At 37.2% G+C, this 26,919-nt stretch overlaps 1 protein-coding gene across 1 annotated transcript in view; it reads left to right on the top strand.

Annotated features, from left to right (window-relative positions):
* Nucleotides 1-26,919, top strand: part of LOC150093486 (uncharacterized) — a 96,857-nt gene that overhangs the window by 41,443 nt on the left and 28,495 nt on the right. The window lies entirely within an intron of this gene.

Below are 26,919 nucleotides of genomic sequence, written 5' to 3'. Positions count from 1 at the left end.
GGCTTGATGAGACGGATGTGATCTTGATGTTCAGAAATGCGTTTAAGAACAGATCTGCCTGTCTGCCTAAAGTAAGACAGTTTACAGGAGCATGATACCGCGTACACGCCAGGCAGTAACAACAGTGGGAGTTTGTCTTTAGGCGAAGGTAACAACTTTAACAAGTTGTTACCTTCGCCTAAGGTGTGTACGAGGTACTATGTCTCATCAAGTCATCGGTCTCATCAAGCCGCAGAAATCCGGCGCAAAGTACGGCAGTTTAGAGGAGCATGGTACCTCGTACATGCCAGGTAGTAACAGAGGTGGGAATTTGTCTTTTGGCGAAGGTAACAACTTGTTAAAGTAGTTACCTTCGCCTGAGGCGTGTACGAGGTACCATGCTCCTGTAAACTGTCGTACTTTGAGCAGACAGGCAGATCTGTTCTTAAACGCATCTCTGAACATCAAGATCACATCCGTCTCATCAAGCGGCAGAAATCCGGCCTATCCTAACACGGAGAGTTGAAAACCCAAACCATAGGATCCACTGGGAAAAGACCAAACTTCTACACAGATCTTCATACAAACATGAACGTTTATATAAAGAAAGTGCTGAAGCCCTACTTCACAGACCCAATCTAAACCGCAATGATGTTCTTGCCATTCCTAAATTATGGGTAATTGTCATACAAATTGTGTAAAATAATTCAATTTTAATTTTAATTTAATCTAAATAATCTAATGTTTTTTTGTTTTTTTTTTACGCCAGAGAGCGCTACTGTACGCATTTGGATTCCATTGTATTCATGCGCCCTATCTGTATGTTATTCCTAGTATTGTTCTCAATTGTACAGAAGATGTCCTAAGACACTTAGGTCGAAATATTTACGTATTAAAAAAACCTATAACTGTGGTTTTACGTGTGTGTTTATTTAGTCATGAATTCTCCACAGGTTTCTTTATATAATGAACTCATAGAGGGATTCCCCTCTACGCATGCGCTAAATGTTCCTTAGAATGTAATTTCCTAGTATTGTTTGTTATAATTGTACTGGTGATGTCTTAAGATACTTAAGACGAAATATCTACATATTATTAAAAATTAATTACTGTGGTATACGTGTGCATTTTTAGCTATATAATAGGATGGATAAATTTGGCCGTCACGTGTATTAGAAGGTGCGATTATCCTTCACACCAAGGAGAACATTTAATCAGATTATCTCGCGATCATAGCTGTAGAAGCGTAGTTCCTTCTTCTATGCTGGGTAAGTGGACTTTTAGTTATATTGGATAGACTAAACTATACAAATTATTTTTATTTCAGTTTTCTCCTCTGATTGTACAATTTTGAATTCCAGGACAAAATAAGAGATCCTTGCAGAGGTTCGCCTTGAAGAACCAGTGTAATTTTTATTATTTCTTTTAATTTTGTCTAATCGCTTAGTCGACAATACATTTTATTGGATCTCGCAGAACTTAATTCAAGATAATTATTTGAAATATTTTGAAGAAAGAAAAAAAAAAAAAACGGGCTGTCGACGTTCCAAATTAGGTTATTTTTATTTTTGTTCAAAATGAAATTTCTTAGAATACTTCACAGATCCTGAAGTAAGCACTTTGACGACCTTTCTTTATAGATAATAATATGAAAATCTTTAATTATTTCAAAAGTGAAGCGTATATTCTGCGAAAAGTGAGAAATTCGAAATTAGAAGAAAGTAGATATTTATAATTCATTTATTATGAGTGGTTGTGGCAGTGTATAGGCGGTGGTTAGAATAGTTCCAAACATAAAATTTTAATCATTTCCTTATAAGAAATGTCTCAGATAATTCCATCATATGTATATTTATTTATGTTGTTTCCACCCATGAAAGGTTAACAACGTGACATGCATATTTCCATACATCGTAGTAGCGCAAGGTGAAATAAAAAGAATTTTTCAAACCTTATTTCTTGCAATAAATTTTGCTTGATAGCATTTTTTTTTTCTTAGAATATTTTAAAACAATTTTTCAACAAAAGTATGGATTTCCACAATATTTTCCACAAATATATATATCTTGGAAATAACCAAAATGTTGACTTGGAATTTCCTAATGGAGTTAACTCCGGACAACAGAGGTTCACTCTTCTAAGGGTACTTTGAAGCTCTTTTCGTCACAAGGGCAGCACTTGTGCATTCACCAGAAATGACATAACATGCCTAAGTACAAATCCTTGATTATCCACTGTTCGATCTGCCTTGTCTCAAAACTTCTCTTCCAAATCAATCTGACCTTTTCATATTCTCCCTTTTGCACTCCAAACTCTGTCGATCAAGAGATAACATTTTTAATGTTATCTCTTGATTGACAGAGCTTAGACAGTTGGCAAAGTAGCAACACTTTTACTACAATTTTACCCTGAAATGTATGAGTATGTTCCCCAAATGATTTACGTTTATAACAATTTGTCTTGTGAACGGTTTTGAAAATAAATTATTTCAAGCGTCAGTAGCATGAAAGGCTCTTCTCCATCACAAGAAGAAGATTTATTGAAAAGTTGAATCATTCTGAAACACATGCACTTATTTTTTTTTAAATTCAAATATTCTTTCTTTCTTAAATATCTGTATCAAATTATAAGTTTTCGAAAATAAAATTGAAACTGTGATTATTATAAATTAAGAAATGATTTTGACATAAATATTTTATCAGCCTCTAAAAGAAATCTCGGTATTTCTGTGTAGGATATACTTGAAAATAAAGCAAGACTTTTTTGCTATATATAAATACAATACTATTTATAATGTAGTATTGTAACAAGGTATGATGATGTATTGCAGCTCAAGCACTACTGCTTGAGGCCCTTTAGTGTCACTTCTAAAGAAATGGACTTTCTTTCGCAGTAGCCTTTACCTCGAGCTGAGAATATTATTATTAAGACAAAAGTTATTTCCAGCAGCAGTAAAAGGCGTCATATTTGGATTTTTTTAAGAAAAAAAAAATAACACTACTGAACTTTCGTTTTGTTGCATACATGTAAACGGTTTTTAAAAGGCGAAAATATATAATAGAATTTCTAAAAATTGAAATAATGTCAAGGGTCAGCTGAACAAATGATTGTAGATTGCAAAAAATATTGATTCGGCGGATCCAATAATGTTATTGGCTTACTTCTTTTATCAAACGGTATAACGAAGTAATAGATATTGAATACTGTCTGTGAAAACTTTCAAACCACTAGAAAACTAGACAGAGTAGTTATTTATAATTCACTTCCAGGAGTAATATTATGAAATAAAAAATCTATTGAACAGATAATTTGTAAGAAATAAAACATAAATGTAGATAAAAAATAAAAATAAATACATATATAAATGCATTCATTTTTTTTTTTATTTGAAAATGTCTTAGGTTAAATTTTCAATCTACTTACCTCAATGTGAATTAACTGCACATTCACTGTTTTAAGAAATCAACAATTCGATGATTTACGAACACAGAGCCGGATATACACGTGTGCTCAACACGTCGAAATAAGCAAATCCGTTTTCATGTAATAATAAAAAAAAAAAAAAAAAAGAGTCAGTTATGTCAGGGCGACCCCTGCAACGAGACGCACCGGGCGAACGCCTGGCTTGTTTAGCGCTTCCACCAGCTCTATACCATACAGCAAAAGCCAACTTGCAGTTTTTATAAAATGGTATTAAAAGTCGCAGCATTTATTTCAATCTATTTAGGGCATATCCACATTTAGTGAACGCTAATATTAAAATGTGTTTTTATTTCATTTTTTATTCTCATGTCAGTCCCCTTTGAGGAATGCACCCCGATGCGACGCATCTTCTGCTCACCGTGTGAAGTCGGCCCTGTAGTTATGCGCGACATGTATACAATGGACCAGCACCCAAAGAAATGTGATTTTACTGCCGATCTTAAAAATCTCCACACAAAAATAGATAATAGATCAAGCCCTCCCCCCCCAAAAAACAAGAAAAAGAATCCAACCATAAAAAACATCAAAAATCCAACCAAACAACCACAAACACTAATTATTATTACCAAATAAAGTTTCACATCCGCTTCGCCAAATATCCATGGTCTAAACAGCAATAAAAACGATGTGCGCCACCACCTACGGTCATCAAATCCAGATTTACTGTTCCAATCAGAGCCCCGAACTGGCAACCTCTACAGCCACCATCCACCTCAACTACCCATTACACAGCTCTTTTCGTCACAAGGGCAGCACTTGTGCATTCACCAGAAATGACATACCATGCCTAAGTGAAAATCCTTGTTGATTATCCACTGTTTGATCAGCCTTGGCTCAAAACTTCTGTTCCAAATCAATCCGACCTTTTCATATTCCACATTTTGCTCTCCAAACCCCTCTATCTAAAGTGCAACTTTTTGCCGTTCAAAACTGCAATAGTGAGGCCATCCTTCTTGGGATCTTCAAAATCCATGACTTATATTGGCTCCAACTTGTCCTGTATCATCGATGAAGAAAGCAGGGATGCTGATGAGTTTGCATCATAATTGACCTATCTCAGATCATTAATCTTCATCTCTGTCAGAATACCTGACAACCCCTGCAATTGCCAACACACTTGACCTCTTCCTAACAAGTTCCCCTTCCAAGTATACTGTGATTGCCAGTTCTTGTCTTGGTAACTCAGCACTACAAGGGTGCCCTCTGGTAGGAACTCCGTGAATTCTATTCCTCCTTCCCATGATCCATCTACTTCTTCAGTTCTTCTTATCAAAACACCTGCTCATACCGAATACAAGAATCCATCCTCAAAGGAATGAAGGCTTTTATCTCTTATTCCACTCCAAATGCTCAGACATCATCAAAGGCTTGGTTCTCAAAAAAGTGTGCTGTAAAAAAAATATAATAATAAATAAAATAACTCTGCTTACCACGAATGGCTCAAGATGAAATATCCTGTTGCCAACTCTGCCTTGTGAAAGAATCCAAAACAAGTCGACGTTAGACGTTTGAAGAGTCAAATGCTGCAAACTCGCCTCATGCTCAAATGGCAGTTGTTCCTTCTGGTCCTTTGCCAAGGCCACTGGTCGCAACTTCTTCCCACCGAGGATCCCACCACTCTCACATCCTGATGGTACATTAGTTACCTTATAAAAACAAGGCAAACTTACTGGCATCAATCGCTCTTCTCTTCCAATTCCTGCATTCATGACATGCAGAGAGTTTCCTACATTCCAATAAGAACTTCCTTCATGTCACCCATAATCTTCTGACAATGAAAAATCTGAAGAATTCGTAATAACCTAAACACAAAGAAGGCGTCTGACCTTCATGGTATCCCACCTATCGTGTTAAAAAATTGTCCAATCCAATCCATAACTTTACTGAATTGACGGTATGCTCAATTCCTCCTTTGATAAACCTTAAAGATTTAAGTACTAGAGTCCTTAATATCTGTCATGAATATTGACCTGAATTTGGATCTTTTACCTATATCCACAGTGTGGCGAAGATAACCATGAAAATCTGAATGCCACAAAAACTGAGATTTGTCTAATCTTCAGCAAGTAACAGCTCACATCCCTCCCACTTACATTCAGTAATATTGAGTTGTTCAAACATGATCAGATTTCCCTTCTTAGACTGACCCGAAGCTCTGACCTTCTCTGGCAAAACTACATTTCAACTGTAGCTTCTGAAGCCGCTCAAAAACTTGGCGTATTTTTTTGCGCAAGACACTACTTCACATCTCCACAGATCCTCATTCTTTACAAATCCCAAATCCACCCAGTCATGGAATAATGCTCCCATATTTGGGGTGGTGCACCAAACCCCTCTCTGAGATTTCTCAACTGTATCCAAAAGAGAGAAATCTGGCTAATTAATGATCCTAATTTCACATACTCACTTCACAAGACGCTGAATTTCTACCTTGTACCTCTTCTGCAGGTACTATCATGGACAATGCTAAGTTGAATTGGCCAGTATTATTCCTCCATTCTCCTTCAAAATCATTAAAACAAGAGCCACTGCTAACCAACATCCTTTCATAGTCCATCTTGAAACTCACCGAACAAACTCTGTACCCTCTCTCATTCCATCTACTTCAATCCTTTGGAAAAATTTACCCCATTGGGCCTTCCTCCCTAAGATTACAGCACTCAACTGTTCAAGCAAAATGTGAAAAGACTCTTCTTGCACACACACGGTACTAATATGCTGTAGGTTTTTTGGTGTTTCGTGTGCGGATCAGATATAAAAAAAAACAGTTATCAGTGTTAAATGTAATTGGTGGTTTTCTTTGAGAATCACTTCACACATCCGATTGCACTCATTCTCGACTCTCGTAGCAATAAAGTTTAACCTTACATCCCTACTAAGAGTACACTGTTACTCAAATTCCAACGGTGTTCTATTGCTCCTCTCGGAATTTCTTCCCCAAATCTGAAACATCATCAGAGGAACTGCCACTGAATGCTCTCAACCATTTCCACATTCTGAAAAAACCCAGTCGAACAAATCTGAGCACAGATTTGAATGCATCAAATCATTATAAAGTGGTGATAAATATTCCTTCACTACTAGACACCATGCTTTGAACTGTCCAGTTGATCTGCTGTGCGATTTTTTCCAATTTTTGTAAGAGGATCTCTAAAATATGGAAACATTTCAACTATGATCTCCATATCCTCACTACCCTAGTAAATTTCCTGACTTGAAATTTCAGGTGTGATATGCAGACTGAGCCTGTGTAGCTCAGTGGATGTGGCGTTTGCACACCACGGCGCTTGGCCGCACGAAAGAAGACTTGGTTTCAAGTCTAGTCGGCGACTAGAGGAAATTTTTCTAAGCCTTTTTTCAACCGGTTCCGGAGTTAGTCGATCTCTGGCACGGGCAAGCGGGTTTTTCCTCCCAGAAACTCGTTTTTCGTCCCGTAAACTCAAGAAAATCGACCGTAGAACCCACATTATTTCAGACATTGAATATATTGTGTTAGTGGTTAGGGACCACGAGATGGCGGCACATTTGAGCCGTCTCTCTTCACTGCATACCGCTTAATTAGTGATAGCCTTGGGCCATCTATCTCTGATTGGTACCAGTGTGAGATTGAACTGCCCACTCAGTCTCCAAAAGTTAGATAGGGCTAAATGGCCTCGCCTACTCCCGTATACGGGAATAAAAAAAAAAAAAAAAAAAAAAAAGGCGTTAGCTGATTTTTTTTATTTTTTATATGCAGACTGAAACGTTTTCAATTCAAATGGAACAACTTTTCCTTTTGATACATTAAAAGAACCAATTATTCTTTGCCCACACTGGCAGCTTATTCAGGTAATCCTGAAGTATTTCTATGTGTATTTTATTCATCAGCATTATTAGTATGACTTAATATCTCTAATTGTGTTATTCCCATATTTTTAATGTAGTAAATAAACAGTAATGGACTAATCAAGAAGAGCTTTGGACATACCTCTGCTCCTGCTTAATGTTTGATGTACATGATTCTTTGATTTCAGCCCAAATTTTCATCATTCGCTTCGGTTTACTTAACATATAAATATGCGATTTCCTACTGAATGCTTGAGCAAACTTCCTCAATACTCCAGGTTAGGGTTTCACTTTTATTCGACTTCGCCGTCACTCTGGTGCAAGCCACTTTCGTCTTCCATAAAGTATCGAAACCAATTTCGAATTCTGATTTTAACCAACTTATTCCAAAACCATAATCGCTACAACAGTATTAGAACTACTGTCCTTTCAATCCCTTGGGATTCAGCCAGAGTTGAAGTTGAGTTAAACAGCGCGCACGAAAGTAGCAATATTTTTCTTGCATATTCAAGCAACATACACCACCCAAATCCTAGCTAATCCCAAGAGATTTCCTCTTGAGATTTTGCAATACTAAAAGCACCTCCCATTTTTCTATCCAATAGGAGGTACTGATTTACCTGCAACTTGATGAAGAACCTTTGCAAAATAATCAGTAATTCAATTATTTCTTTTGGTTTTGTTACTGTCATTGCAACAGAATTTCTCAAGATCTGTTTTTCATTACAAACTTTTTTCTTACTGGCTAAATGGCGATAGAATGCTTTGGGATTTTCTTGCTTCTGCGCAGCTCATTTCACCTCATAATTTGTTTTTACCTTCCTTACCACGTATGAAGATATTTCCTTCCTTCAAATCTCAAATGATTATTTCCTTTTCATATCCAACATCTTTCTCTTTCAGATTCTCATAACATACTACTCTAAATTGTCCTCTGAGCGTGGCATAATTCCATATCTGTAATTCTACACAGCCCCCTTTCACGTCCGAAGAATGAACATACCTAACAGCTTCGAGATCCACGATGCCTACTCTCTCCAAATTGAAGCAAAATAGCTGCCGTCGGTACGCACATATTATTTGAAGTTATTACGAAATCGAACACTCGGGGGAACAAGTTCCTTCAATCGCATGTTCTCTTAAGAAAACTTCGCTTAAAACTGTATGAATTTCAATTGCTATCCCCATGTATTCTTTCCCCGCTCCAATTTATATATCCATAATAAGTGCTCGTAATGATTGCTATGTCATTACTAATCGAACTGATCTGCTGATTCTTCTTACCTATATCTACTAAACAATATAGCAGCATATGACAACATATTTTGCCCTGTTCACCCTCATCTAACACCAAATAGTTTCGAAAGCACTACCTTGTAGCACATTGTACACATTCTCCCACATTATACCACTACACTTTCGACAAATCTAAGTTTGCAAGTTGGAAATATTTTGCAAACAATCAAAGACAATACCCTGCCTTCTATTATTGTTCACTCGTATTTTCTGAAAATGCAATAAACCTTATATCGTTCTTTATCAAATATACCATTCTTTGTTACCCAAATCTGCAATAATTCTAATTCTGTGTGAAGATATACTAATCAGAAATAAAATTGCTCATGCTTTTTTAACACTTTCATTGCCAAGCTGAAAACTGGAATTTCGTGTGGTGGCCAAATTTTTTTTTTTAGTTAGTTAGCGACGTCCACGCGATAACGCGTGATCGGCCGTTTGGTGAGAACTCGCATCGCGTGATCGCGCGATATCGTTCATCACCAAGCTGAAAATTGGAATTTCGTGTGGTGGCCAAATTTTTTTTATTTTTTTATTTAGTTAGCGACGTCAACGCGATAACGTGTGATCGGCCGTTTGGTGAGAATTAGCATCGCGTGATATCGCGTGATTGGCAATGAACGTGTTAAAAGACTTCCGCCATTAAATTACAAAATTTAATTGTAATAACCAATGGACCTACCGGAAACACTTTTTCAATAATCCAGGAATACGAACACATCGATCCACTCCCGCAGAAACATAACTTTTCGGTTCTGCTCATAAGAACTTCCTTTGATAAGCACTTACTTCAAACACAAAACTCCAGAATTATTTAGATGAGTTCCTTGCTTCAAACGTAATTAATTTCGTTCATGGGATCAACATAAAAAAATATAAAGTCACTCCATAAATCTATGATCTGCACACTGTTGCTTCTCTTCAACACCCAAAATCGATTCATTTGCTACCATGACCCATTTTGATAGCAGCATTACATGAATGGGTTTAAGGACAGCGACTCGACACGAAACTGTAATTGACTTTTCGACTGATGAATTTGATGAATTTGACTGATGAATTGACCATTTCGACTGATGAATCAATTCTTGCCAGCTTCATGTTTTAAAAAAGTATGCACCATACAATTAAAAAAATCCATATTTGTGTAGGAACGATAAGCTTTCAGATGGTCAATGGAAGAAGTCAAAGCAGAAGTCAATTCGGATTGAGAGCTGAACAGAAGAAGGATTGAACTCACGAAGTTTTAAATACACTGAAATGTTCAGGAAGGAGAAGCAGAAAGTGTGCAGAGAAATTAAGAGATTTGAAAATTAATTCCTTGGAAGAACTGGGGGATAAAAAGTGGGGAAAATGAAAGAAGGAGCACAGTTGGTCAGGAAATGGAGACAAAAGGTGGGAAAGGAGGATGAAACAGTGAAAAACAACTCATGCTCAGGAATTTCATAAATGAGAGCATTCAACGTTCGCAAATATGCTTTAAGAAGTTTTAGGGACAGGGTGGAAGGGTGTAATGTACCTCTGGCTCTGGAAAGAAACGTGAATGCGTTGATGGAATAAGTGAAAAGGGTGATTTCAGGAAGCGGTTTAAGATAATGAGACAATGAAATAATTATAGAAAAGTCAGTGGATTGCCTTCTGGATATGATTAAGGAGAACTGGGAAGAAAAGCATTGATCTTTAATAGAATTATAGCTACTGTTCATAAAAAAAGAGACATTTCATTACGTGGATTGTGTATAATGAGAAGACGTAAGCGACCAATCTGTCTGCAACTATGTACTGCAAATGGTACTTTATACAATGCAAGATATTGCAGAAGAAAGAGAGCAGTTTCTAACTTTAGATGATTTAGCTCGACCACCAATGATCAGAGTAACGGAAACATGGTTGAGTTTAACGATGGCATTCTTATCAGAATTGAATCTTAGGCAAAGTAGCGCTTTAAAAGAGAGAGGGAGAGAGAAATGAAATATGCAAGGTAGATGGTGTACTCATAATAGCATACCAGATAAGATGTATTCATTTAAGTGTCACACACTAGAGAACAGCGAACTGGATGGTTTTAAAAAAATTTTTTGTGAAGTCGAATTATTGGGAAAGGAATTTATTTGCCACTTTGTAACAATCGAAATATTCAGTTGGAGTCCAAAATGTCACAGAAATGTTTATGCAAATTAATACCACAATTGAAAAAGTTTATCGTCAGGAAGAATTTTTACTGTGCAACCATGAGTTGGAAGGAGGAAATAGTAGGTTGGTATGAAGAAAGATTTCTGAAGTTTTATAGAGATCGCTATTCCATACAGTTTGTGGTAGGGGTAATGCTGTTAATTGTGCTAAATTTGGTAACAGCGGCGGATGACGTAATGTTGCACAAGATGTCTTTCAGACTGATTGCAAGAACATCTGTGAATAAGTGAAGGGTAGATCAGTTGTGAAGGGTAGATCATGCCTCAGTAACTTTCTCATGTTTTATAACACAGTGATGGCTGAACTGGGTAAGGGTAATGGGTTTACAGTGATAGTGCTGGACATTGCTAAGGCCTACAGGATACCACATGGAATTCTATTCAGTAAACTGCATCATATGGGGATGGATATAGGGTTGGTGAGATGCACAGGAGGGTGGTTGATGGAGAGATACCGGAGAGTGTTTTATTCAGAAGTGGAGTCCAAAAGACTGCTTGTGACTAGTGGTATGCCACAGGGTTCTGTTCTTGGACCATTTCTATTTAATTTGTTCATTAACGATATAGGAATGGATCTCAGAGGAACTGTTCATTTGTTTGCTGACGATGCAAAGTTGGGTAGAGCAATAGTGAATGCATATGATGTCAAAATTTTGCAGGATAATTTGAATAGATTGGAGGACTGAGCTGAGGAGAATGGATGTCAATTTAATGAGGCAAAATGTAAGGTTATGCATTTTGGGTTGAAAAGATTAGCAGCAGTATACCAAATTGGTGGATCTGTACTCCCAGGAGATTGATGAGGCTAGGGATTTGGGAGCGTTGGCAGATAGGGAGTTGAAGTCTAGGGGAACATTGCAAATGTGGCTAAATCAGCTCATCAAATCACTTGGTTACCGAAGAATACTTTGACCAGCAGAGACAAGCAAGTTATTGTTCCTCTGTATCAAGCCTTGATAAAATCCCATCTTGACTATTGTGCCAAGATTTGGGCGTCAGGGTTTCTTCTTGATAGGGAAGGTGGAGAAAATCTAGAGGCAAGTGACCAAGATGATAGCAGGTCTATGGAATGAACCTTATGAGGACAGGTTGAAGATTTGTGGGTTGCAGAAATTGGTTGATAGGCAGAAAAGGGGTGATATGATTGAGACATTCAAATTACTGAAGGATTTCTATAAGATTAATTCAGAGGATAGTTTTGAGAACAGGATTGGTGGTGCGAGGACTAGGGAGGGCCATCCATGGAAGCTGGGAAAGAGTGTGGTTAGTAAGGGTGTTAGAGTTAGGTTTTTACTTGGAGAGTGGTAAATGAGTGGAATAAGCTACCACAATCTGCTGTGGGTGCCATGACTGTGAATGAGTTCAAGGCAAAGTGTGATAGATACTGTGTGAATGTTGAATTGTTTTTCTTGACATATGTTTAGGGCCTCTCTCGATCAGTCTAAGGACTCCTTGGAGTTCCCGTAATAATAATAATAGTAATAAAAGAGGATATCTGTCCAATCACATGGCAGGAGGTTATGAAAGGCTTGAAACTAAGTAAAAGGAATGTTGTAAGGAGATGAAAGTTTAAGTGAACAGGTTAATTTTAACTAGACAAATATTTGATTAAGACAATAAGAGACAGCGTATATAAATTTAAAAGAATAAAAGGAGGAAGTGTCAAGTGGATGAACATAGAGAATAAGCAAACCAATAATACTGGATAGTTAAACTTCGAGAGATCTTATTGTGAAAAACATTGTGAGCAGTTTTACGTTTCCACATCATACTGTCTGACGTGCAGATATAGATGAATGATAAGAACATGAAGGAAGGAAAGACGAGAAAGAGTACCATTCAAACATGCTGAGGGAATTCCAAATGAGATATTCCACTATGTGATCAAGAGAAAGAATGATATGGGTTCTACCTTTTTAACCTACCGCGATGAAGTTCGTGGTAAGTGAAAAGGGATAATTTAGAGTAGTAACAGTTAGCGGTGATTATTTCGTTGTTTCTTCTTGCTTGAAATAATATTGTTCAAGCATGAAAGATGATCTAGGTTGTAAAGGAGGGCAGGGAATTTAAGGGCTGAAAATAAATGAATTTATTATTATTATTATTATTATTATTATTATTATTATTATTATTATTATTATTATTATTATTATTATTATTATTCCTAAAAGACCGCACTAAGGAATTCGCAATGCCTTTCGCAGGGTTGGTTTCAGGGAAAACTTTCATCTGAAAAGGTAGCAAATGAATGGTAAATGGAAAAGATTCGATAATTTCACGAGGATTGAAAAAACTATCGAATTAGTAAACACCGGTTGGCTTTTCAGAAGTGGTTGTTGCGGTTCATGGACAGATAGATTGCGAAGAGGATACAGTCAGGAAAACAGTCCGTGTATATTAACAAAACGAGTGGGTTTCTGGAAAAAAAGTCTTTTTTTTTCATTAATTCAGTTGAAGTGTAAAATAAGCTGATTGCAGTGATGAACAAAGGGGTGATTTTCATGCGATATATCTGGAGCTCAAAAAATATATTTAAACATACTGTCACATGCTTGACAAGTATATATGTTGTGGCGCTTGCTTGAATAAATCGTTGAATATACAACATGATCGTATACCGAGTAATATTCCCTGAAGTTCTTTTACGAAGTTCAGGATTGCTTATCAGTGGATTTTCTGGAATGTTTGAATTTTTTTATTATGTAAAAGAACTGGCCGAAGGATTGGAAAGGCAAAGCTTATTAACTCTTTAATTAATTTGATTTCTTATTCATTATTTATTTGTTATTATCGTTTAGTTCAATGATATATTGTATCAAAAATATCTAGAGTGTGGCGATCCTGACATTGCAGATGAACTCATTCACAGCCTTGACACCAGCCGACAGAAGAAATGGACTTAAACAGTAGAAAGACTCGATTTACGGCATTCCAGTAGAAAAGCATGGAGCCTTCTAAGAAAACTATCTAGTGGCACCCTGACTGCCAGGGAACAATCAGCGATTTCTCCTATCCAATATGCATCACATATTGTCAACAGATCAAGATATACCACTAAGGACAAACAACACGCTCTTCAAATAAAAAGAGAACTTACATATTTGAAAAATAACAGACCGTCAGATCCTTTATATTCACGACCCTTCACTCTTGAAGATATTAACTGCTCTAATGGATATGAAACCAGGCATGGCTCCAGGTTTCGATGGAATTCATCCTGATTTCCTGTTGAAGACAGGTCAAAAAGCTCGACAATGTTGGCTTGGTTTTTCTCTGACATTCTCCAGACTGGTAGACTTCCAAAAGAGTTTAAGAGGACAAAAATTATCCCCATCTTAAAACCAGGATAAACCAACAACAAACCAGAACCAACGATCCTCCGACTAGCCGCCCTTCTTAGCACTTTGTATAAGCTCCTAGAAAGGCTCATCCTCAATAAAATTGCCCCTAAGATAATAGAACAAGTCCTAGATGAACAGGCCGGATTCAGACATAAACGAAGCTGCTGTGATCAGGTTCTGTCACTCAACGCGCACATATAGAAGCAGGCTACCAACAATGCCTGAAAACAGTTGTAGCTTTTGTAGATCTTACCGTAGCTTATGATACAGTCTGGAGGCATGGCGCAGTCTGTACGTTGCTCCGTGCAATCCCATGCAGAGCAATATCAAAACTAATTGATGGCATGCTAAACAACCGCCTTTTTAAGTGTATGGACGAGAACAAAAGTAAACAAAGAACATTCGATAATGGACTACCACAAGGGTCAGTTCTGGCTTCCCTCCATTTTAACTTATACATCGCAGATTTGCCTAATACAGCCACTTAGAAGTTTTGCTACGCTGATGACATTGCTGTAGGCACCAGACACACCAATTTTACTACATTTGAAGATACACTAACAAACGACCTTGCAGTCCTAGATGAATACTTCAGCAAATGGAGATTAAACCCAAATCCTAGCAAAACAGAAGCCTCATGCTTCCACATGAACAATAGTCTCTCTAACAAAGCACTCATGGTCTATTTCAACCACAAACTACTCCGCTACAACAGATTCCCGAAATATCTGGGCGTCACTCTGGATAGAACACTATATTTTAAACCACATCTCATTAACGCATCATCCAAGCTCAAAACAAGAAATAATATACTGCAAAAACTATGTGGAAAAAATTGAGGAGCCTCAGCAACAATTCTTTGCTGCACTGCTCTTGGGATCGATATTAAATTGGTGATGTCGATTCAAGAATGGCTTGTTAACAAATATCAAAAAGTAGCGTGTTGCACGCAGAGTCCATGATGAATCAGCTGACCAACGTCATACCGCAACGCTCTATGTTTGAACAGTATTGTTTAAATTTTACATGAGTGATATAGGAAATGGCTTGAAAAAAGATATTCATTTGTTTGATGATGATGCCAAGTAGGGTAGTGCAATATATTCAATGAGAAAGAACTTGCTGAACAATATTTATTCAAGCTGATGTAGAGAGTTTGTAGGATGATTTAGTAACGGGCAAAAGACAATGGATATCAGTTCAATGTGGAAAGATTTAAAAATGCGCATTTTGAGATTAAAAGATTACAAGTTGTTAACCACTTGATGGAACAGTAATCAGTGGCATGCCCAGAAAGGAACGAGGGAAGGGGGATAGTCCGCCCCTGCCACCAAGCTGAATGGAGCCAAAAGCACGAATATCATTTACTGAAAATGATAAAAATGTTTATATCATTTTCAGTTCTTAAAAATTGTTTAATATTATTGATATTCGTAAATAACTTTTATTTACGAATATTTAATATTCGTAAATAAATGGTAATTTTTAGCATTTTTAATAATGGTAATTTTTAGCAATGATAATTTTTAGCAATGGTAATATTTAGCATTTTTAAAAATGCTAAATACGAAGTATGTATAAAATATGTAGATAGTATTCGAATTCAAATCAAACGCGTGAATTTTATTTAGTTACTTTTGTATTATTGAATGTTCAAAGCTAGAGGGTGTATAACATTAACAGTTAGTGGGGATGAAGTGGTGTGGTGTTAAGACAGAAACACGTGTGACCTTGATTGAAAATATCCAATATACTTGACTATTTTAAAATTTAAAATTTTATTGTTTTAAAGCAAATCACAGCAAGTCGAAGACCAGCGGAACAATTTCGTAGTAAAATCACACATTATTTATCCAAACGTATAGGTGTACACAATCATAATATTGTGTTTAAAGTCGGTTATAGAATACTGTGTTGAAAGACCAATTATAAACAAACTTGGAAGAAGTATTTTTGTGGTTGTACTACATAGCAGATATAGTCGTAAGTACAGGTTTTAAAAGTGCAAATTTTATTTTATTTTTTTCTAATATTATTTGCTGATTTGCTTCTGATCGATACAATCTATACTAGTGAAACACTAATCAAAACTAATAAAATAAAGAGAGACAGAGAGAGAGAGAGAGAGAGAGAGAGAGAGAGAGAGATTTCTGTGTTTCTTACTTGCATTGTAAAATGACCCCTTGGTATCATATATGTAGTTTTTAAAGCTGCCTTATTTGGATACCGCTTTAAATTTTCAACTGCAAGTAACTCTATAAAATGCCACAGAAGTCCAATGACGGTACTGCGTCAAGACGAGCTTAGGTCGCCCTAAGCCTAAATCTATATGCTCCTTCTGATTTTCTCCCAAGCTCTTCAAGGAAGACTAAGGGTTTGTCAGATAAGTCGATGTGCTGACAGTAAAAAGAAAACACGATTAAAATCTGATGCCAAAAACAAGAAAAGAGACTCATGCCAGCTCGGATGTCGCCTGGTCAAACAAGGTCCGCATCCCCAATCGAGTAATCAGGGTTGGATCGAAATATCAGTTACTGAAAACGAAGACAAAAAATCAAACTCAGCCCTGTAAAGGATGGAATATCAATTGGCACATGGAATGTCCGTACACTCTGCGCAACTGGAAAATTGCAGTTGCTTCAAGAAGAAATGCAGATTTCATATATCGGGTATTTCAGAAATGGGATGGACATTGTCGAGAGAATCAAATGGTGGAAGAGTTCTCTGGTCAGGAAATGAAAGCAAGCATGAAGCAGGCGTAGGTTTCCCCCGCTAAGAAACAAGGCCTGTCAGGCAATGACTAACAAACCAGTTAGTGAAAGAATAATGGTTGCAAGAATTAGCGCTCATCCAATTAATATCACAAACATTCAAATATATGTGCCCACTGCAGAGAGTGCGGATGAAAACATTGAGAGATTTTACACTGATCTACAACTAGCAACTGATGAGGTTCCGAAGCAGGATATACTCGTCATTGGAGGAGCCTGGAATGCAAAGATTGGAAAAAATAACACAGAATGGGAAAAGGTTATTCGAAAATTTGGATATGGAGAAAAAAATGAACGTGGAGAGATGCTTCTGGAATTTGCCACGGATATCAACCTGATGATTTGAAATACCAAATTTCAACAAAAAGATTGTCGTAAATGGACGTGGCGCTCCTTCGATGGCAAACACAGGAATATGATCGAGCTAATATTAATAAACCAGAAATGGGGAACCTCAGTCCAACAGTGCAGTTCATTCCAAGGAGCTGATTTTTGATTCGGACCACTGCTTGGTGATTGCGAATATAAGACTAAAACTGAAACACGAGTACAAAGGAAAGTTCAAAAATGCTAAAGTCATCTCAAAACTAAATGAAGACAGGGTAAGAACAGCATATCAGAACATATTGGAAACTAAGCTTAAGACCCCAAGTGAAAAACAAAATATAAATACAAGAGCAGAACGACTCAATACAGTGCTAAAAGAAGCAGCAGAAGAAGTAATTCCTGAAAGAAAAAGGATCAACGAGAAATGGATAACTCAGGAAACCCTAAAATTGGTACAAGAGAAAAGAGAACTGAAACTTAAAACAGAGATTATTCAGAGCAGATGAGCTATACCATCAAAACTGCAATGAAGTATGGAAAGTAGCAACAACTGATAAAGCCAAATGGTTAAAGGACCAGTCCAAAGACATTGAACAGTTCTATGGAGAACACAAAACTAGAGAGGTCTACAAACTTATATGAAAGGTCAATAGGAAGTGGCAAACAAGATCAGTAGCAGTCAAAGATGAAAATGGTAAAGTATGGATGGACATGACAGAAATCATACACAGATGGACAAGTTATTGCAGCGAACTATATAAAAATCAACTAAATGATACTGCAACAGAAGTAATCAAAGAACTAAAAGCAATCTCTCGACTAGCAGAGATCTTTGAAAATTACATCTTGGAAGAGGAAGACAGAAATCATACACAGATGGACAAGTTATTGCAGCGAACTATATAAAAATCAACTAAATGATACTGAAACAGAAGTAATCAAAGAACTAAAAGCAATCTCTCCAGCAGCAGAGATCTTTGAAAATGACATCTTGGAAGAGGTGGTGAGAGGCTATAAAACATCTCAAGAACAACAAGAGTCCTGCAAATGACAACATACTAGGCGAGATGCTAAAATATTGGGAAGAATCAGTTGTAAAAGAAAATACCTAAGTTATGTAATGAAATATGGAGATCAGGGTTTCCCCCGACGAGTGGAAAAAACCGGTCCTGGTTGTTCCTCATAAGAAAGGCAGTGCTTTAGAATGCACAAATTTCAGAACTATTGCATTAATCAGTCATCTTGGCAAAGTGCTGATTAAAATACTAAGAGAACGCCTGAAGGGGCACATGGAGGCACATTTTCTGGATGAGCAAGACGGATTTCAACAAGATCGGAGTGCAGTGCAACAAATATTCGAACTAATACTAATAGCAGAGAAAGCGCGAAGAAATAATAAAAATATATATTGCTGTTTCGTGGACTTCCACAAAGCGTTTGATGATATTGACCAAAATATAACATGGGCTGTCTTGTAATCCTATGGTGTGGACAATAAATTGATCCGCTGCAGAGAGATATAAACAACTAAGCACAAGCAAAAATTAGAATAGTAGGTGAGACTGGTGATTGGTTTGCCACTAGTCAAGGCACAATACAAGTGGGACCCAATATCGCCAATAATCTTCATCACACATCTGGGAAGAACACTAGATAAGATTAAAGAAGGTGGAGGCATTTCGATAAATGGCGTGAAAATAAACTACCTTTGCTCTGCAGATGACACCATCTTGATTGAAGAAGACTCAGCAAGGCTGGAACAGACATTTCAAACACTATATACAGAAGGAAAAATTATGGACTAAATGTCAACTTTGAAAAACTAAAACAATGATATTCGGACAACAGGAATTACTGAATAGAGTTATGATAGACAGATTTCAATTGGAAAATGTGGAACACTTCACATATCTTGTATGCCACATAACGCATGACCTAGACCCCAAAAAAGAGATTAAAATTAGAATAGCCAGAGCAACAATTATTTTAAAAGCCATGGACAAAATATGGAAGAGCCGAGCTATAAAGATGCAAACTAAACTGCGCATTGTAGAAACCTGCATCTTCAGCAGCATGCTCTAGGGATGCAAGGCCTCGGTACTCCTGAGATAATCTGAAAGGAAAATATTGGCATTGAGAGGAAATGCTATAGAACGATGTTGAGAATAAGCTGGGTACAGAAAGTGAACAATGAGGAAATCTGCAGACGAATACAATCAAAATAAAACCTGATCCAAAAAACAATGAAAAGGGAACTACATCTATTTGGCCATATACTGTATGTAGAATGAATGGTGAGAGAAAATTAAAAGCATTGCTGTTTGGAATTATTGAAGGAAAGAACAAAAGAGGAAGACCAAACAGAGAATGGGGAGATGACATCGTCGAATGGTAACGAAACTCTATACACAAAGTGTGTCATCTTGCACAAAATAGAATGCAATGGAAGAATCATGTAAAGATGGCGGCAGACACCTACGGGCATTGGACCCATGGTTGTTGTTAATGATAGTGATTCAGTTCAGCATTATTCTTAGCGTCAAAGTCAGCAATTAAGTTCTTGCAGAGTTTTATCACAATTAAGTTTGGTGGCCTGTAAATAGCATTTAGTATTAAGGGTTTGGTCGATTGGCCGTATTAATTATTTCAATATAAAGGATTTCAGCATGATCAAACTGATAAACAGTTTAATTTCCTATTAATTTATCTTCGAGAAATATTAATATTCCGGTCTTTAATTTGAAAAGCTGTTGCTTAATCATTAGTAAGGAATACGTCTGTTATGACCAATATATCAATAACATCGTTGATGCTCCTAATGTTAATATACAGGATAGAGAGGGCTCTCGTATGAACTGTGTTGTTTCCATTTATCAAGGTATTCAAAAGTACAATTGCTGATATATTCTGGTTTATTTACATCTGTCTTATGGTTCACGTTCATTTTTTGTTGTTGTTGTTGTTTTTGTGCTGAAGTGTTCTTTTTGATGTAATTAGAAATTTATTGTCATACTGTGGCAGCCTGTCTTTATCTTCCAAGATTTTGATTTGTATTGACTGTCAGGTTTGTGACAACCTCAAGAACATCTTAGCATCTCTGATCCAGAATAATTGATAATATTTTTCTGTTTTATTTTCTGACTTGGTAAAATATATTTTGGTTGAACTGTGTTCCTATCCCAATGGCTTTAACAGGCCTTTAAGGCCCACAACCTTCCAAGCATGCTTGGATTTCGTAACCGAAATACGAGGATAGAATGGTCACTCCTATGCCTCAAGGTATTCTTGGCTGTATCCCTGTGTGTTCAAGGGGCCGGTTTGCCTGCTTGCGGGATGAAAAACACCAGATAAACTGGCTGAAAAAACCCTACTGCCCGCGCCCAAGACCGGCTAGCTTGGCTATGGCTGAGGAAGATCCTTCAGCTCCTCATGTCACCGACGGAAATCGAACTTAGGACACTCCTTCCCCAGGCATATGGTCGCGAAGCGTAAAGCCACTAGGCTAACCGCGCGTTGAACTGTGTTAACATTCTCAAATATTAAGACTGGTGTATTGTTCTGCAATTCGTTGAAATCCTCGACAACTGTTTTTTCAGCTTGCTGGCTTTTATGCGATTGTCTCTTATGGATTTGCTTTTAAAACCTGCTATGACTTGCTTGTCGTGGCAAGTCTCATGTTTTGCCGTTACTGGGAATCCGATTTAAGGCCTTATTGTCGTTATGCTGCAGGAGGGGAAGTCAATTGCAAGACCTAATTTTAGAACTTCCTCTGTAAAGTTTTGTGTAGTTGCAGTTCCATGAATACCTTGCCACCATCGTATGCGGCAGCGTTTTTTTTTTTTTTTTTGTTCTCTCCGGAGAATAGGCACTTCCATTCCTCGCTTTTTGCATTGGCTTTACGTTGTGAGGTTGTTTCTGAAAGATTGGAGCATGTAAAGTGAAGATTCCTAACACATTTCCTACAAGTTATATGATTTCAGTCGGAAGATAGATCCTTCAGGCGTTGTTGCACTTTATGGCCCACCTTTCTTCAATTGAGAAACTGAAGCTTGGTTCTTCGCACGTGAGTGACCAGGGTCCTCAGTGTGTTCAAATTTCAGCACTCAAACTTTGGATACTACAAGCGCGATTTCGATGATTTATATATCATCACTGGCTTTAGCGTGACAAGTTGAATTTCTATGCAACAACTTTAAATTAAAAACACGAATTAGAACTACTTGAAAGCCATAAATGCAGAAGAGCAGCGATATCACCTGTCGTAGGCATGCGATGTGGTGTCACCACATCCGTTAGAAAGCCGAAACCGCACCCTCTCTGATTGATATTTATTTTTGTAATAATAATAATAATCTTCAAAATAAAAAAAATAAAAAAAATCAGCTAACGCCTTTTTATTCCCGTATACGGGGAGTAGGCGTGGCCATTTTGCCCTATCTAACTTATGGAGACTGAGTGGGCAGTTTAATCTCCACTGGTACCAATCAGAGATAGATGGCCCAAGGCTATCACTAATTAAGCGGTACACAGTGAAGAGAGACGGCTCAAATGTGCCGCCATCTCGTGGTCCCTAACCCTAACACAATATATTTAATGTCTGAAATAATGTGGGTTCTACGGTCGATTTTCTTGAGTTTACAGGACGAAAAACCCGAGTTTCCGAGAGGAAAAACCTGCTTGCCCGTGCCAGAGATCGACTAACTCGGTAACTGGTCGAAAAAAGCTTAGAAAAATTTCCTCTAGTCGCCGACTAGACTCGAAACCAAGTCTTCCTTCGTGAGGCCAAGCGCAGTGGTGAGCAAACGCCACATCCACTGAGCTACACAGGCTCTATCTCCAAAATTTCGGTGCGTAATTTTGTTTAAAAATAGAAAATAATTCATCTGGATGATTTCAAGTGATACCTTATTTATAAACAAGGATATATTGACTTATTTATATACCACAGTTTTTCTTCAATCCGACAAGGAATATCAGAATTTTTCGGCAAAAAAGTGCGATACCATTTATCAATGACACAACTTGTGAATATATATTAGAAACTGGAATTTAGATCCAATGCCAATTATTTCTATTTATTAAATGTATCGCTAAAGATAGAAATATCGGGTCCATAATCGGTGCCTTTCGAATCCGAGAACGTATTAGACATGTTCAATAAAAGTAACAGACTTTGTCCCACCCCTTTGTTCAACTCCCAAAATAATGGGATTCAGTAAAACAATAAAATCTGAATGCATGCTATTCGAAAATAAATCATTCTCTTCTTTTATAATATTATTTTCACTTGAAAATAAAAACGATATTAATAATTTAAATATGCGCTTTCATTCTTGGAAGAATTAGGGCGCATTTCCTGTGTTGTATTCCAGTCAGTTAAAGAACGAACTTCCTCCACGTAGTTGAAATTTCGGAATATTCTCTCCGTCTACAAAAAGGAATGTGGAGAGATGTTAACATTTCATTGAATGCCAAAGAACTCCGATGGAAATGTGAATTTGATTGCTCAGAAAAACTAAAGATATCTCATGAACATTGAATAACTAACTGTATAGCAATAAAATTATGAGAAAACCTTCTCTAGCATTAGAAAGCTACCACTGCTAGTAACAAGAATAAACATTTTTGTTAATATATCTGGAGAAACAAGCGAGAGAGAAAGAGATTTCTTGGTTAAAAGTTAATCAGAGGCAGTTACAATCTCCATATCCTCATCGATTGAATGAGATCATGGATGACATGCCTACGAATTTCCCAGATACTCTTAAAAAAATTGTAAAAAGTGCACATCAGATCAATTGGGTGCTTCATAGCCTGCCACCTAGTAGCGAAGAAGTAGTTCCCATCCCCTTTATAAAGATTGGATGCATCCAAATCTAGAACTTTTTGTTCAGATTTTTTCAGTGGCTTTCTTCAGGATGCAGAATTTGTTGGGAGCATTTAATGGCAGTACCTCTCATGGTGCTTTCAGGTTTGTAGAAGAAACTGCTAAGAGAGGAGCAAGAGATCACCGTTGGAAATTCAGTAACAGTGTAGTTAGTAGGGATGTAAGATTCAAATGGTTCGCTATGAGAATGACGAATGAGTTGAATCGGATGCGTGAGGTGGTTGCCATTGAGAACCACCAATTAAATTTACATCAGATAGAATATTTTATATCGATCAAGAAACGAATGGCCAGAAGACATAAGAACATTCCTGCCGTGTGCGGGCAAGAGGAATGAAAGAAAGGAGGAATCTGCTCACATGCTCCTTGAACAGCTAAGTTTTCATTCTTTGAGGAAATCACAGTGGTCAAGGTTTTTCCAAAGAACAGAAGCAGATGGAATAAAAGAGGAGGCAATGAAGTTGGTTCGGTGCGTGTCAAGATGGTCTTTAATATTTTTTACCAGTTATCGTTTTTCTAATGATATTGATGTAGGCTGGAGGAATATTAGCGTCAATTCAACATTACACTGTGCATGAAAGTGTCTGTAGAAGAGGCACAAGAGAGAAACTGAACGTCTATGAGAGAGGATTTGAATTGCGTATTCGAGAAATTATCAGTAATTAATTGGATTGCCCTTTTCTGGATAGAATCAAGCAATCTTAGAGAGGAGCTTGGTGTACCATTCCAAATATAGGAGCAGTATTCCATCACTGAGTGGATTTTGGATTTGTATTGAGTCAGGATCTGTGGAGGTTCGAAGTAGTGTCTTTTGAAAAAAAATGCAAATATTTTCGAGAATGCATAAGCTATAGATAAAATGTGGTTGTGCCAGGAAAGATCGGACTGACAGATCAGTGCAAAGAGAGAACTCTGATCATGTTTGGATATCTGAATATTACTGAAGGTAAGAGGTCAGGAATGGGAGTTCTTTCTTGCGATTGATCAGAAAGATCTGAGTTTTGGTGACATTGACACTTACAATGTTGTCCTTGCTCCACTGGAAAAACTACTAGAACCGAGTTCAGGTCACTGGTCATGACATCGAGAATTCTAATACTTTATTACTACAGGGATTGTCGAATGAAAAGGAGGAATGAAGTGTACTCTCATCTGCAGAGCTATGGATAGGATTGGAAAAGACCAGATCATTTATATACAAAAAGGAAGAGAAAGGGGAAAGAACAGAACAGTGGGGTAATCCTACATTGTACGGTAACACGATGAGCATAAACCGTCCACTATGATATGTAGTGAGAAAAAAATTGGGAAAGTTAATGATCCAATTGTAGAGTGAGAAAGGCAAACCATAAGATGGATGTTAGTTACACAGGCACCTTTACGAAACCCGATCAAATGCATTTGAAATTTGAGAGCAAAAATATCAGTTTCTGCAAATTTATCTATGGTATGAGTCCAGGGGTGATTAGTGAATGCAAGAAGTTCAGTTGTAGATGGAAAGTAGAGGAATTCATACTATTGGCCATGATTAGTTGATATGTCTCTAGATGGTTCAAGAGTTGGTTGTTGATAACTTCCAGTTTTTAAGTGACAACAGAGGTGTGACTAATTGGATTGCATATCGTTGGTTGTCTTTAATCATTTTTCTTTGGGAATGGACTGATGTGGACCTATTTCCATGTTGCGAGGTAGATGAGAGCTGAATAGGATAGATTCAAGTGGCAACACAGAATTGGTATTAGTTCTGGGATATAATTTTTAGCTTAATAGGTAGGATAGTATCAAGACTAGATGCTTTGTTTGTGTTCGGGTTATTAAGGATTCTTTGGATTTCTTTTTGTTGGCAGACTCTGTAAGCCATGAAGAGTGCCTATGTAGTTGAAAGCAAATGACCTTTATCCAGATCATTAATGCCAGAATTGGAAGAGAAGACTGATTCCAGTAAGTTGCTTTTGCTTTTAAGTGATATTACTTCTGTACTATCAGGATATGAGAGTGATAAGATCCTGGGTGAAAGAAGTTGCTCCCAATGTCCTTGGCAACGGACAAGAAGGACCGACTGCCATTTGGGCATGAGGAGAATTTAGAGAATTTGGCCTTTTCAAAGTCTGACTTCGATTTGGTGATGAATCTTTTATGACTGTTGTAAGGATTATAACAGGCAGAATGGGCAACAGAAGATTTTGCCTTCACCCATCCATAATATGCAAAGATACTTTTCTATTACAGCATTGATGCAATTTTTTATGAACCACGGCTTTGTTGCTGAGTGGGAATTTCGAGTGGAATAGGAGATGAAAGGCTTCATTCCTCTTAAGGTGATTTCTGTTATTCAGTCTGTGCAGGGGTTTGGATAAGAACTGAAGCAATAGACAGACAATCGGTCGGAGAAATATAATCTACTGAGATCCTTCTAGATTGTACCCTTGTATTACTTAGTTACCAAGAAGAGAACTGATAACCTGAGTATACCTGGGTTGGAAGCTTGTTATTAAGAGGTCAAGTGCGTTTGCAAACTGAAAGGGATCTGAGATAGGTCATTGCTAATAACTAACACCTCAACATCCCTTCCTGATTGATCGATTAAACTGGAGAAGCGGAACCAATATTAATTCTAAACTTTGAAGTCCACAAGAAGGATGACCTTACTACTGCAGTATTTCAACTGCAGAAAGTTCAGTTTTAGACAGAGATAGCTGAAGAAGATAGAGTGTTTGATGGAGTTTGGACAGTAATAAAATAGCCTTTGAAAAGGGCAGGTTTATTTGGGAGAAAAACTTTGAGCCAGTGAGGTTCAATTATTTTTTATATTTTATGTATAGTGGTGAAGCGATTAATTTCGCGGTCTTGGAAGTGGTCTTGGAACCTTCAATATTTGAAATGGAAGATTTGAAGAAGCTGGTGATGTAAATAATTGAACCTCACTGGTCCAAAGTTTCTCTTTGTCCAAAACTTCATCATTTGCCAGTGCACATCCAATGGGTAGGATGCAGAACAAGAAATCATTTTCTACATTACTCGAACCATAGTGAAACAGACGATCACAATTCGTCAATCTGAGGAAAAGAAGAGAACAGAATTATGTGTTGTTTATGAAAATTCCCTACATAAATTATCTTTACATAATTTGCAATTATAGTATTTCTCGACATGGGATGAAATTCTCGACATACGTACAATCAAGAAATCACATCGGCGTGTTTATTATGTTGTTCTGCACAACATCTATGCAATGGATCACAACCCAAAGAAATGCGATTTTACTGCGGATCTCAAAACTTCGACAAAAATATTTCAAAAACCCATAAAAGCAAAACAAAAAATCCAAACATAAAAAACATAAAAAATCCAAGCAAATAACCCAACACTAATTCTTATTAAAAAAAAAAAATTCTTTAAACATTAACTTCACCAAATATCGATGGCCTTAAAAGCAATATAAACGATGCAATGAAAGCAGTAAAAACGATGATTTCCATGACAGCGGTGCCACCTGCTGTCATGGAAATGAAAACAACTTTTCATATGAGAACCCCATAGGCAAACTACTCATTGCACAGCTATTTTTGCCCCAAGGACGGCATTTTGCATTTACCAGAACCAACATACCATGCCACACTATAATTCCCTGAATATCAACTACGTAATTTTATATTATATTACTGTTCTTAAACCGATTGCATTAACTCCGATAGGTGGCGCGCATAGCAGTGGAATGAACAAGTCGATGTCATTTGTTGCTGTAGTGTAACGAAGTTCTCAATTTGAACACTAGATGGCGAAGTATCAGTACGTAGCCTCCTAATTTACTTATTCTT

The sequence above is a fragment of the Typopeltis vanoorti genome, chromosome 24 (assembly GCF_054136105.1).
Source record: "Typopeltis vanoorti isolate ZY-2024b chromosome 24, IOZ_Tvanoo_1.0, whole genome shotgun sequence".
Taxonomy (NCBI): Eukaryota; Metazoa; Arthropoda; class Arachnida; order Uropygi; family Thelyphonidae; genus Typopeltis; species Typopeltis vanoorti.
This window is presented reverse-complemented; position numbering and strand designations above follow the sequence as displayed.